At 36.2% G+C, this 15,357-nt stretch overlaps 1 protein-coding gene across 22 annotated transcripts in view; it reads right to left on the minus strand.

Moving 5' to 3' along the window:
• Positions 1-15,357, minus strand: part of ADGRL2 (adhesion G protein-coupled receptor L2) — a 477,785-nt gene that overhangs the window by 77,828 nt on the left and 384,600 nt on the right. The gene's annotated exons all lie outside the window — the stretch shown is intronic.

Genomic DNA, 15,357 nt, shown 5'->3' on the forward strand with positions numbered 1-15,357 from the left:
TGTACAAAGCACCCAAGTAAACCACTTCACCACTGAAAAGGAGTAAATAACACACAGGTGTGCTTATCTAACTATGTAAGCTAAGTATTATCAAAGTATTTGAATAAGTGACACAGATTATCCTCATTTGCCCTTCCCCACAGGTACTGGATAATTTTTCTCCCCATCTTTTTTTCCAACTCTTTTCCTCTGCTTAATGGCGCAAGTAAGCTGTTTTTTTAGAGAAACACCTCTACTTGGGTGTAGATGTGCAGATATTCAGGCTAATGCTTACCAGGAGTCTCACAAAAAGCGGCACAGTTTTAGGTGCAGGCATTGTCTTTCGGAAGCTATGCAGGTTTCAGAAGAGGATTTGGTGCTACTGCAGTCACATCACATTCTAATGTTAATTTCTAACATGCAACACTATAGTACAAAATACAAAAAGTGGAGGGAAGGGAAAAAACCTAACCCCGATTTCTCTCTCTCATGCATAGTGCTGTAATGAACACACAAAGATAAAAAGCACCAGATGATAGTAAAAATTATTTTATTTTAATTAAATTATTAAATTAAATTATTAAATTATTTTAATTTCTGCACCCTGTAATTCTTTTTTATCCATGGGCTGGCATTTACCATTTTCATAATGTGGTTAAGGTTTTACAATTTAAGATTGCTTCCTATTCGCTTCAATGTGATTCTCTGAGTAATATATATTGTACCATGAATTATGAAAGTATGCATAGATTTATTCTACAAGTTAACTTGTATAGATCTTTAATGCATCTTAATATTGCCCCCAAAATTCCCCTTAATTACTAATATAAGCAATTTTAAAGTTATAATGGTTATTTGTTAATACAACTTCTGATACTTCAGGCACTTTGATAATTTCTTACAATTTGACTGGACATTTGGGTCAGTTTAGTGCAAATTAGGTTTGATTCACTCAGGGTCTTATTAATCTAGCACAATTCTCGTTTGTAGAACTGCATACTCAACACAAATTTAGGTTAGTTTTAGTAGGACAGTAAGCCTTATTTATGTACAGAGCAGGCCACTGAGACCAGGCTGAATTCACAGGGTCACCAGGTCTCACTATACAGTGGAGAGAAGAGCATAATTCCAAAATTAAAAAAAACCCTAACTGGTCTTTAAACATCAATATTGTGTTCATAATTTCAAAACTTCCTCTTGAATAATTAAAAAAATATTTTGACCTGTATCAATTAGGAGCAATTATGTATAAAAATGTTCACCTACTGCAGTTTGCACATAGAGAAATGATCACATTTTTAACAAGGGAAATGGAAAATCGCGATGGGATGCCCTAGTTAGATTAAATTAGCAAGAAACTTGTTACCAGAACATATAAAAGATACAGCATAATAAGATATGACCTTGCAAAGGAACCTTGGAGCCAATCTATGATATTCTTTCCCCCATAACCCTTGCTAATTATCTGCGAAGTTAGCGACCCTTTTGTGGCAGGTTATTTTTCTTCAAATAGTGGAAGTATTTTGGCTTTTAAATATTTAATTAGTCTTATGATATAAGAATTGTTGCACATACCAAGTGATTCAATTTTCAGACTGTACTCCTCCTAATTATGCTCAGATTTAGGTTGGTCATCCCAAACCTCTCGCTCTTCTAATTATTTACTCCTTAAAGATCGTTCAGTGGAGAAATATTTTTCACCCTTATGGCTCTTCCTTTCCACAAACGGCTTTTCTGGTCCGTTAATTACCCACTCAGAGGATTAGAATTTGTAATAATGCAAAAGAACCTGCATGTACGATGAGTTTTACTGGGTGAAAAAGAATAAATTGTTTTCAGTAAACCTGCCCTGGGGAACAACCCCTTTTTGGTTATGATTTTCATCAACAAAGGCACTGTGCCATCACTAGGTATCTGCTGATTCCACAGGGTTATGGCAGCGATTCATGTGTGCAGCTGAACAGACCTCCAGAGGCAAAATGCATAGCAAGAGTTGAAATCTTATGCCCCAAGATAACTAATTTCATCACTTCCTTTTATTTTACTTTTTGAAAGGTTCTCATTAGACTGCAATCTGACATCAATATAGCATAGTCCTTTTTTAAACCGTCTCTTCACGTTTCGCTCTGGGTTTTATGGCTGTGTAGGTATATATGTTGAGCTGATGACTAAAAACAAAATTAGAGCCCCTTGATTTCATTTGCTGATTTCTTGTCCCAATATGGTTTAAAACTTGAGACAGAAGTGCTGTCTCTTGTAGGGTCTTTAATCAACTCCGTAACAGTGGTGTCATTTTTATTAAAATGTATCTCAAAGTCCTTACTACAAGTACTTTCTTTTATTCAGAGAGGAAAGCCTGTCACAAAAGCACAGTTATTCATTATCCACAATGATGTCTGAATCTAATTATCATCTGGAAAGCTCACACGGCTTCCAGGTACAGAACTTCCTCAGCAAAGGTATCTTCCCACTCTTCTAACTCAAGAAAGATAGTGCTACCTTTCCCCCCCCACCCACTCTTTTTTGATCTGCAGTTCAGATTAAATTACTTGTTTAAACTGTTTTTTCTGAATCCTAGTGTGCCCAGTCTTAATCCAATGAAGTAGGGTGGATTTTTGTTTGTTTGCTTTTACATTTGCAGAAATGGGTGTCTTGTGATTTTTACATATCAAATCAAGCAGGCTCACCTGCATAAGAAATGCATGAGAAAATTCTCTAGCTCATCTCTATCAACTTGGAGCTAATCTTTAATTGTGACAGAAATAGTCATAATCTAATCCTTGTATCAAACTACCTACCACTGCAGGAGTCTCATGTGTTTGCACAATTAAAACCCCCATGTTAGCTGTGTATAATACTGCATTACATTTAATGCAAATCCTTTTCTATTGAAATTAGAATTGAGCTGACAGCAGGAAGTGGCTGATAAAAAAGCAACAAGGCACTGCTGATGGCATTCATGATAACTGAACACTAACTCATATGTATTCTGTCTACAGCATATTAACAAAGTACTCTTTTTTAAATGTGACTCCAGGAGGTGTCCTTTTGCTATATCTGTCACAAAGGCAGTGAAATTATCTAAGAAAGCTAAATATACAAAGTAAATGACGGTTTTCATACCCATCTGTGATGCTGGCACTAGAATAATACACTGAAGGCATTATCTGTGCTGCTACATTTTAGATAAGAAAACACCTACAGCTTTGGAAGCATAATAGTACAGCTGAGTTCACCGTGTATAAGAAATGAAGTTAACATCAGAAAGATGATGGGTAGAGAACTGGTAGAGAACTCTTAAATGAGAAAATAATTGAGTCCAACATGTCTTGTTGTTAAACAGAAACACAGTCTCATACAAATCCCGGGGTTAGGGAACACAGTTTGATTTATGATGAACCAATTGTTTCACAGTGCTGATAAAATGCTTAGATTAAATACATTTTCAAAATCACTGTCCCTTCAGCTAAAAGTCAGAAAGAGAACGTTGGAAGTATTGGACGTAATGAACAATAAGGTTAAAGGATCTTAATTGCACAGACTATCACCAATAATTTAATATGGAAGCTTTTGCACAAGGAAAAAGTACATATCTTGTCAGATGAGATATTATATGATTTTAATAAATATTAAGGTCTCTCATTGCAAGATGTTAACTAAGAGAGTTTGGGCAGGGACACAGGGTTCTTGTTGCATCTAGCAAAGGTCTGAGATTATAATATCCCCTACATTTGTTCAAAGAAATGCTTTTTTTAATCCCTAATTCATCTTTTAAGGTTTTTAGAGACTATGTATGTATTAAGATATCAAAATTGTAGGTATAACTGCATATTTTAGTGACAAACTTGAAAAAATATATGACTGCAGATAGTAAATTTGAAGTGCAGGATTCTGTACCATAGTTGTGTTATGAAACAGATTTGACACTGCAAATGTATATGAGATAAGAATTCCCCTCTTTGATATTTCCCAAGCAAACTAAAAATATTACACAGAGTACTGAGTAACATATTCAGTCTATGCTACACTCTAAGACTGCATTAACTTCATAGCAGTAACTTGTTTTATAGGCTCAGTTCATCATGACCTATAAAATGTTAGGTTGAAGTGCTTTAAATATCTGCTAACACCATGTGCAAGTCTGGGAGTACAAAGCAGTGTGCTGTGATGCGGCAAAGACAGTACTCTTCTGAGAAACTACCATGCACTCTTATGTCACTGATATAAACAGGGTGAGCATGTTAAATAATGTATGACACAGACAGCAAATCTTTATAAGAAACTGAAGTTCTAGTTAGGATTTTTAGTTTTGTTTTAGCATTGAGATATTTTTAATCTTCTACAAACACCCTAAAAAGTCAGATTTCACTGTAAATTTAATAATTTATATATACATTTAGTATATTCAAGGTTATTACATTTCATAAAAGAACACTTTGTGGCTCCAATTTAATTTGTGGGTCCAGATTTGGAGGGGGTGTGTGTATCATTGGTCTATACTACATAAAAAAAAGGATAAAGACTGGAATTACTATGTCTTTTAGTAATCATGGACAATTTATTAAGTAATTAGTTGCAACTTCATTATTAAAAAAAAAAAAAAGAAATTCTGTAACATCATACTGTTGCCCATAGCTTTGGCCCTTAAACTTTTTCACTTCAGTAACCTCATTAATGTCAAAATGCCATCAGAATGTCTGCCCAATTTAAGACTATATAGCTTGGGCAAATGCAAGATCTATGGGGTTCAATAAAAGATGTTTTCTTATTGCATTGAACTAGAAAGCTTAATTGTAATACAAAGATTAGAGTGCTCTTTAAGTAGGGGATCAATCTGTGGAAGAAATAAACTTCCAGAATGTGAAATGAGTACATTTCTATATTACACTGTAGCCACTTTTTAACTTCTAAATCCTTGTTTTTCTTTCTTTTCTTCTCCTCCCAGCTAAATTCTCTTACTGTAATAATTCTTCTAAATTCTATAGCAGTAAATAACAGCATTATTAACACTGAAAGCTTTTTAGATGATGTCACTGCCAGCACTAATTTCATAACACTAAAAAGTTCTCATAATTCTACTTAAACATATTGTTCAGTTCACACTAATCTCTGTTAATTTAAGATCTACACTCGCCCTATCAATACTCATCTTCATGTACTTTTTTTTTTTAAACATGTCAATCCTGCTTACTAAGTGATATTCAACAGATTTCCTATAGCGCAATGAATCTTAACAGGCCACTTTTAATTGCTTCACACAGGAAACCACATTACTATTAATTCCACAGCAACGGTATAAAATAAAACCATTGCTTCTCAAGCTCGAGAGCAATTAGACCTCTCGGCTATTTGGCTAACTCTGCTTCATGATACCCAGTGCAGTTAATTATATTTTTTGATGTTAATAGTCTCTGGCAGTTTCAAGCATAACTCCTCTTTGATGAATATTTAAATTATATTTGAATAAAAAAAACCTTGGTTACATTTCCTATTCAGCAGTCATCATAGCTTAATAAAGGTCGCCTCAGCAAATGTTGAGATAAATGTCTATGTGAACACATGTATAAAAATCCTAAATCAATTTATCAGATAATTTAGCTGTTTTGACTAGTACTGTAGTGAATCTAACCAAACTGTTCATGGAAATATAAAAATAAACGGTCTTATTCTCTTATAGTGATATTTTATGACCCAAAAATTGCCTTAGCTATTTATAAACATGTTCTTTTTATCTATTAAATATATGAGAATATAAATTATCAATGAGAACATCTCAGGGCTGGACCAGAAAGTCACCAAGTGAACAGAAAGTATACAAATTATCTAAAATAATGAATGGAAAGCTAAAAATTCAATGCATTGGGGGTAAAATAAATGTTGTCTCAGCCAAGTTCTCACTGTCATTAATCCACCAAATAATGTGGCTAAATAACTTAATCATAACAATATGTCTAGTAAGTGATACAATCTGCATAAGAGATTTTACATACATTAGTGAACTCACTACAGGAATGCTGGACGGGGCCCTAAATCTGTAATAAAGCGATAGAATCTGAAACATACTTCTCATATAATGTGTGCATACAATACTGCAAATGAATATACTGCACAGAGTGATATAAAAATATGCCCCAAAACACATATACACCAATCTACCAAATAAAAACATACAGTGATACAAGGAAAAAATTTGATCATAACTTTTGTTAGTGACAGGAAATAAAGACAGCTTAAATAAAAGATCCCATATTACAAAATAAAATATCTATAAGCAGTTTAATAATGTATCCCAATTTAATTTTAAGTCAAATTCATTCTTACTGAAGTTTCCCAAATAGGTAGCCTATTCTAATAAGTTTAGGAAAAGTTGTTACTTTCGCAGACTGTCCATTTCTTAAGACAATTACAATGCCAGAGATCAATCTTCAAATCACATGCTGCAAAAAACAACTACAGAACACATCACAAAGTGAATAAATTTACACTGATAGTTGTCTCACTTCACCCGACTGTTTTTCAGACTTAATAAACTGAGGCTTTTTGTATCTAGGCTGTTAAAAGATACTGTGAGAGAATGATCTGAACCATTACAGCTATACAAATATTGTTCTTTCTTAAATGAATAAACCAAGCTTACCAGTTTTTAATTTAAAATTAATGGTAGCAAAAATGAACACTGTCAAGTAAGGTTTTTTATCATCCCATGGGCATGACTGCTTTTTCCTCTACTAATGCAGCATATTCAGTGGACTAAAGATTTTGGTGTGACTCATAAATATTCAGTGCTATACCACTCTATGATGAATAGCTTCATTCATAAAAAAGAGATTGTGCACTTGGGTCATTGTATGGCTTCTGTTTTTTTCCTTTTACCTGAGTCATAATTCACTATTGAGCCTCATACACAGAAGAAAAGCAAAATCCACAGAGCCACACAGAATTGGCTATGGTCAGAAACCCAATTTAAGTATGAGGAGCCCTTTAACATCCACTTGAATAAATATACTCATGTGGGTGACTGTTTGCAGCATCAGGGCTTATGACTGTACATCTGCTTTTATGTGAGCAGTTTTTAAATAGCAGTCTAAAAGGGACTGGATGGCTTTGATAAACGTATGGTAAAGAAGTTGTGAAGACATTATCAGCAATCTGGTACTGAACACCAATGACATGCCAAAGCAAAATACAGACCGTATATTTTATACTCGGTCATTTACAATGGCAGCTTTGATGCACGTGCAATCAGGGCAGTAGTCATCCAAATTGATATCTGAAATACAGTGATCAAAATTACTACTTTTTGGATATAAAAATGAGAGCAAATATCCAAACTACCCAGGGAACAGAAACAGAAAAACGCAGGTTACATCATACTATGAGACACGTTGCACTACTGAATATCTTTAACAAAGTCAGCCCTCATCCACAAAAGGAATAGCTACAGTATTCATATAAAAGCACAAACAGCAGCAAGGGTCTGAGGAGTCCTTGTCTATGCCTGACAGATCCCCAAAAGAGAGATGCTTCATCCTCAACAACGCAACACCTTCTACAGATGAGGAGTTGACTATGAAGTGTTGCCCATTATAATAGTTTTAAACTACATTAAGAAATGTAGTTTTGAAGCCAGGCTACACCTGGTCACAGAATCAAGCCTGAGACCTGTCAGAGGGAGTTAGGTTGAGATGCTCTAAAATGGTTTACTCTGGCAGAACATTCAATATGCGAACCTGGTTCTGAAACCAGTTTTGCGTTCCACTGGTGCAGACAGGGCTTAAGAAGCTGAAGTGTTTCATTCCGATGAGATTAATCAACAGGAATTGGCGAATGAAACTCCCTCCATCTAAGACTGGAGTCCAGGGAAAGATTTATTTCATTTCAATTAGAAAGAACCTGGCTTGTTTTCACTTGAAAGGAGATAATCTGATATGCCACTGTTTCTTTTGTAGACCTGACAAGCAAGGAACATATAGCAGCACTTGCAGGATGTGTCTTCTGAGTGGAAGGGTATTTAATTTTTTTCTTTCAATGATATATCACACACACTGATATGTGGAATGTAAAAAATCATTGCATTGTTAGGAAAAGATTGAACATCTCTCTTTCCCGCTCTCTCTTTCCTCTGCAAATGAGTTACCATTTTCCATCATATTTGTGTGCTATCTTGCAGAGGAAGGGTAATATGCATGAAGGTAGTAAAACAAAAATTGTATTAAAGAATTTCTTCCTTTAGCACAGCTTTTGTGTCCCCTATTCTCCTACTTTTCTGTAGTAACATTTTATAAAGAAGGATTTTTGAAAGAGGGGAAGGTCCCTAATTTGACCTGTACCTTATGTACATCTACTCTTCTTATCTGTCACCTGGAAAACAAACCCATAGGATTCTTTGTGCATTTTTCTAAAACGAATTTCAGTGCTGTTAAATAAACAAAATACAATCACAGCTATCTAGCACTCATGAGGAGAAAAACAGTGTAACGGACACAAAGCTCAGGAAGTTTCAACCCAAAGTTTCCTACAATTTGTCCTTATTTAAAGATTTCCCCACAGATATCAGGATATCCATGGAGGACCAGGGCATCTGCATGGAGGCATAGAATCTGCACTACTCCCTGGCTCCTCAGCATCAGTGGCTTTTCATCTGGCTTTCTCTTGCTCCATCCAAACCCTTTTCACCACAACAGTACAGCCACTTACTTGTAGGCAGGGCTTCCAAAAGTTGTGTGAGAGGGAAAGAGATGGCTCTGGGGCTCATTCCCATTTCATCTTATAAAAACTACATCTTTCAAGTGGTATTTCCACAATTTCCCCACCTTCTGTGGAACTTTACTGAGGATACAATCAATGTTTTTTTCAGAGTAAGGAAACTAGCTCTCTCTTGTGACAATTATTTAGTTAAATGCTAGAATCCACTCTTTTTTAAAGAACACTCTCTGGCTATGTCTACACGGCCTCTCAGTTCAGACTATGGGGGTGTGAATCGCAGCACGCACGAACGTACTGCATAGTAACTCTTCTGTGGGGTTGCTACTGGAGCGAACTAAAAAGTACCCAGTTCACATTAACATAGTCCTCTTTGAAAGAAGACTTCGATAACATGAACTTTACTAGATACCTCTTACTTTGGGCCAACAGCATCCACGAGGAGTGAGTTACTTTGCAGCATGCTAGTACACACTTCAACTCACATCTTTGCTGTGTGAACTACGGGGCTGTGTAGGCAAGCCCTTACTTTATTTTTTGTTAGTTTCCCAACACACATTTGCATGTGAGTCACATATAATTTACTTGCACACATTTATTAGTAGACTCACTGAAATGTTATTTTAAGAAAAATAATTTTATCTAAACTTCTTTCATTTACAAAGGTATTCCAGTGTGGGCTAATTGTTGTATATGTGTATGTGTTCGCATGTGTTTTTAAGAGTGAAAAAGGTCATCCAGAGAGCACATTTAGCTAAGGATGACACAACTTTCTCTGCCTGATGTTTTTTGGGGAGGGGGATTGCATACTTTTCTGAATCATTATGAAGATAAACCAAATTGGCACAGATTCTTATTAATGGCACAGTCCATTTACACCACTCTGGCAATATAAAGGAATGATAGGTGAGATTAAATGGAATTTACTTTAAGGCCCGTTTACATTGCCAGAGTTGTGTATGGGGCGTCTTAGTGTAAATGAGAGTCTGGCCCAGGGAGTCCAATATTATTAACAAAGGAAACTCTCACTTTTTTGTTGCAGTTCAAAAATAATCTGGATACCTTTTCTATTACCACTTTTTAAAAAATGGACAGGCTATTATGGTTGTGTGATAAATACCCTTTCATTTGGTGCATTCCCAAGTTGCAACGTTCATACAGTTTTCTGATCATTTGTTATTTTTTCTTCTTTCAAAGGCCTATTTGAAACTATGTTCTTCATGGCACAATACAGACCAGATCGTAGAATATCAGGGTTTGTAGGGACCTCAGGAGGTCATATAGTCCAACCCCCTGCTCAAAGCAGGACCAATCCCCAACTAAATCATCCCAGCCAGGGATTTGTCAAGCCTGACCTTTAAAACTTCAAAGGAAGGAGATTCCACCACCTCCCTAGGTAACGCATTCCAGTGCTTCACCACCCTCCTAGTGAAAAAGTTTTTCCTAATATCCAACCTAAACCTCCCCCCCTGCAACTTGAGACCATTACTCCTTGTTCTGTCATCTGCTACCACTGAGAGCAGTCTAGAGCCATCCTCTTTGGAACCCCCTTTCAGGTAGCTGAAAGCAGCTATCAAATCCCCCGATTCTTCTCTTCCACAGACTACACAATCCCAGTTCCCTCAGCCTCTCCTCATAACTCATGTGTTCCAGTCCCCTAATCATTTTTGTTGCCCTCCGCCGGACGTTTTCCAATTTTTCCACATCCTTCTTGTAGTGTGGGGCCCAAAACTGGACACAGTACTCCAGATGAGGCTCAACAATGTAAAATAGAGGGGAACGATCACGTCCCTTGATCTGTTGACAATGCCCCTACTTACACAGCCCAAAATGCCATTGGCCTTCTTGGCAACAAGGGCACACTGCTGACTCATATCCAGCTTCTCGTCCACTGTAACCCCTAGGTCCTTTTCTGCAGAACTGCTGCCTAGCCATTTGGTCCCTAGTCTGTAGCGGTGCATGGGATTCTTCCATCCTAAGTGCAGGACTCTGCACTTGTCCTCGTTGAACCTCATCAGATTTCTTTTGGCCCAATCCTCCAATTTGTCTTGGTCCCTCTGTATCCTAACCCTACCCTTCAGCGTATACCTTTCCTCCCAGTTTAGTGTCATCTGCAAACTTGCTGAGGGTGCGATCCACGCCATCCTCCAGATCATTAATGAAGATATTGAACAAAACCGGCCCCAGGACCGACCCTTGGGGCACTCCGCTTGATACCGGCTGCCAACTAGACATGGAGCCATTGATCACTACCCATTGAGCCCTACAGATCTCATCTTCAAAGATCCATGCAGCTGTTTGTAGAATAAAGATGTTATAACCTTTATTGTTAAGGACACTGCATTTGATTTAGAAAGCTAGTGTTACTTTTGCTGTCCATTAATACTTTTTAGGCACTCAAACGTTGTTTTTTTGCCTTTTTAAATGAACTATCAGTTCTGTGTGATCCAGAGTCATATGACAAATTTTCTTTTAAGCCCATTAGTTTCATTTCATATTAGTTCTACCATGTCACAAAATGGTTAAATGACTTAGATCAAGTCAGTTGTAGAGATCGGCCTGGAGCCCAGAGGTCCTGACTGGCAGCTTTCTTCTAACCACTCACCAATGCAGAAATTTTACCTCCTCGACGATCCAAAATTTTGAAGAAAGCCATGTGGTTCTTGGAATATGCATGCCAACAGAAAGTGAACCACTTGTATTATATTGGCACCACACAAATCTCTGTTATTAATATTCATCAGGGTTTTGCTTAGTTCTTGTATGTATCATCTTCTAGGAGTTCTGTTTTAAAATATATGTGGGAAAATTCACATCGACTGTCTAATATTATCCAGAAAGAATTACCAAACATAAAAGGCTTATTTTGTTGTATTCTATCCATACTTGGAAACAAAGTGCCCTCAGCATCCAGAAAAATGTGGCTCTCCTAGCAACCACACACATTTGAATGTTATTTGGCTTATTATAGAATGTCTCATTTTAAAACATATGTACATATATATACACAAATATTTTAAATGTTATTATTTAAAGTTATAAAAACTGAAAAAGCATGCAGAAGCCATAAAATCTTCAGTGCCTGCCTCAACAGAAATTGGTAGTGATCATCTTCAGTTTCTCAGTGTCTGTAAAGCTAGGCTTTGAAGTTGACACTGCAGGCAGAAAGTCTTCATAGGTGAACAGGCAGTTTGAAAATAACTCAGACAAACCATTTTCATTCTTCTAAAACTGGCTTCTAAGTGGATTTTTTTTTAAAAGTTAATTTTCAAGCCACCAATTTGTCTACAAAGAACAATATTAGCTAGTAATGTCAACTTCAAAGTCTCACAAGAGTTACTGGCTACAGCTGCACTCAGGACTCCTCACAAGCAAGGAAGTTCTTGTCCTCAGGCTCCTTATGTGTCTAACCTTTTTATTTCATTTTTTTTTTAAAGTAAAGAAAAAAATATGGGAAAAATAGTAAATTTCTCCCTAGGGGAGGTATTGTATAGTTAATAAGTATCAACTCATCCAGATTGTTTTTACACATAAAAATCCCACACGGCTTGAAACTATTGCTAGGCGATTATACTGCTCATTCACTAACACATATTTTAGAAACAATGTTACATTACGGAAAAAAAAAAAAAAAAGAAAGGAACAAACAGCTAACACATAACTATATGAAACTGACCAAACCTAGAACTGTGGGAAATACAGTTCCTACCACACCTCCACACCCCACCCTGGGAACCCCATCAGGTTTTGTGTGTGTGTGTAGGGCTGAGAGCATGGGGGGAAGGGAAGTGCTGCCAGGTTTTGCCTCCCTTTTTTAAGCTAATTTTTTTAACTTCTATTTACATGAACATACTGAAACTGACTGCTCGACCACAAACCTCATTTGGAACCATAAGTACTCACTCAGGCAGCAGCAGAGACCACACACGCACACAGAGAGCAAATATTGTGTTAAATGTAAACTACTAAAAAAATAAAGAGAAAGTTTTTTAAAAATTGACAAGATAAGGAAACTGTTTCTGTGCTTGTTTCATCTAAATTAAGATGGCCAAAAGTTGCATTTTTCTTTTGCATAGTAAAATTTCAAAGCTGTATGAAGCCAATGTTCAGTTGTAAACTTTTGAATGAATAACCATAACATTTAGTTCAGGGTTACAAACATTTCAGAATCACCAACAACCTCCGTTCCCAAGATATTCGTAACTCTGAGGTTCTACCGTAACATATATGTGAAAGATTTTATACTATAGTCACTGGGATCTAATTTCAATCCGTGAATAAAAAATATTTTAAGTTAAAAGCAAAGTGATGAGAACATCAATGTTCTAAGATAGGCCTATTAGGAAAAAAATAAGAAAGTTAAGAACTACCAAGAAACATAGAGAAGAAAAGAAACAAGTAAGTGGAAAGAGATGACCATGTCCAGTGGGTAGTATCAACTAACACTGGATGCTGAAGGAGATGGTGGATCTGTAAATTTTAAGAGAGATTTGGTTTGCCAGAATCTACAAGCTTCTAGAAAGTGGGCATGGCTTCTGATATCACAGTTCTCTACTAAATTGGTTAGCTCATCTTATTTTTCAATCTTAAGTTTTCATTAGGGTGTTTCTTAGGTTTGTAGTGAATGCTAAAGCTGCTGAGCAATACTGCAAACACATGGGTAGCATTTAGTAATTACTAAACATCACTCTATGAATTTATATGACTTGCCAAAAAATTGAAGGCAGCAGTAAGTAACTGAGTGGACTGAAGTAATAATGGAAACAGATCATTCTTCTGAAGTAAAAAGAAAACATTGTCAGGAGCTCTTAAGTAGTGAGATGGAAAGGATTAGTATTCATCTCAAAAAGCACCAAATAATGCTTTCTTCGTGAGCAAATGTACAAATGAATTAAGCTTTTTTCTACTGAGAGAGCAGTACACTGATGAGTCTAATGATCCTCTATACCATTGTTGTTATTGAAATACAACTGCAATAAAAACAAGTGCCTGTTTCAGGACATATAACACCTCTTCAAAATACATTTTATTCAGGACCAGCATCAATTCACCCCCCAAAATAACTAAGATCAATCACTGGTTATGGTATAATAAACAAATGAAAGATAAAGACTTCAAATACTTGATAAGAAAGTTGCAACCTTCTTTTTATATAGAACAAATTGAGAGCAATGTTAAGAAAATATTGGAAGACAGAAGGAAAGTGCATTCCTACTAAATGTCATTGAGTCTCTGAAAAAGAAAACCATAAAACATTAAACTCAAAAAGTCTAGAAATTTCTGCCAAGAAACTAGAGAAAAGTGTGACACATGGTCTTGGCCATTTGCTTAGATAACAAAAAGAGAATTTTAAAAAACTGAAAAAGATTAAAACTTCTCAGATGCAAATAATCTAAACCTCTGACATATGAAGCACATGATTTTTTCCAGTTGAGATATAAAGTAACACCTAGCCCAGTTCTGCAGATCATGAAAATTCAAAAATACTTCTGCAACCACCATAAGCTTCATGCGCACTGATGGAAAAACTAACGTCCTAGCTTCCTAATGACACTCTGGTGAAACTCTTATGAAGACTGCTTGTTTATATTTGCATCCAACTGCCACAATCCTGAAACATGTGCTGAGCATAAAGAAGACTTCGATCAAAACACAACATGTGTTTTACACAACAAGGAACTCTACAGAGAAGCACTACACTTACAAAGCAACTGAAAGTGGTTTCGAAGGGACTTGACAGATGACGCTCAGGCTGATGACACTGCTGCTGCAGTCTCAGTGGAAATCTGGCTTGATCTATTTAACAACAATGAACTAGAACCACAAAAAGACAATCCAAACTGATTCAGAGAAGTTCTGGAACCTTTCCATTAACTTGGCCAGGATTAGCTACAGAGTCCTTCCACTACTGACCGCAAACACAAAAGCCATCAGTTGAAACATAATCTCAAATTCCTTAATACCCTTCTAGCATTTAAAATTTAAGATCGAGATTGCTACCCTAATTCTATGTCTATGAAGGCTGTTGTTACAGTTAGTAACATCAAAATGGTTGAAAAGAATGGAAATAAAACTCTGGAAAAACTTCATAATAGGCTAGGTACTGAAATACAAAATAAATTGGTGAATGTGTACTGGTATAGAAGGGAGGATAAAGAGTATCATAGTAGACTGGAGACACGATTATTGCTTTTAGGCTTTACTTACAGAAAACATGCCTTTTTATAGCATAAGAAAATATAATTAATGAAAAAAGCATAGAAGAAATACTATTCACTTGACTTCATAAATCTCAGAGGTTTACTGTTTCTCTCCACCTTTTTTTAGCCCCCCTCCCCCCCCCAGAATAATGAGGGGTGGAGGTTTTTTGAAGTGGGGAAAACCATCAATCTTCACCAATTCCCACTCATTTGTCTGTTAAAATGAGACTATTTGAAAAGACATGATTTTTTGCATTTTATAACAAAAACGGACAAAGCTAATAATATGAAGATATCACTTGAGCACTTACAAGGGAGTTTTTTTTCCAGAAGGTCTCTATCCAGTCTCTGATGATGACAGGATGGTAAACATGCCCATGAAAAATCTACACTAGTACTTCCACAATTGTTAGCACTGGCTGATCTACACAAATATTAGGCCATGGCAGGAGAATTTCTGTAAATCTTCAGTGCA

This window comes from Lepidochelys olivacea (assembly GCF_965140295.1).
Source record: "Lepidochelys olivacea isolate rLepOli2 genome assembly, chromosome: 8".
Lineage (NCBI taxonomy): Eukaryota > Metazoa > Chordata > Testudines > Cheloniidae > Lepidochelys > Lepidochelys olivacea.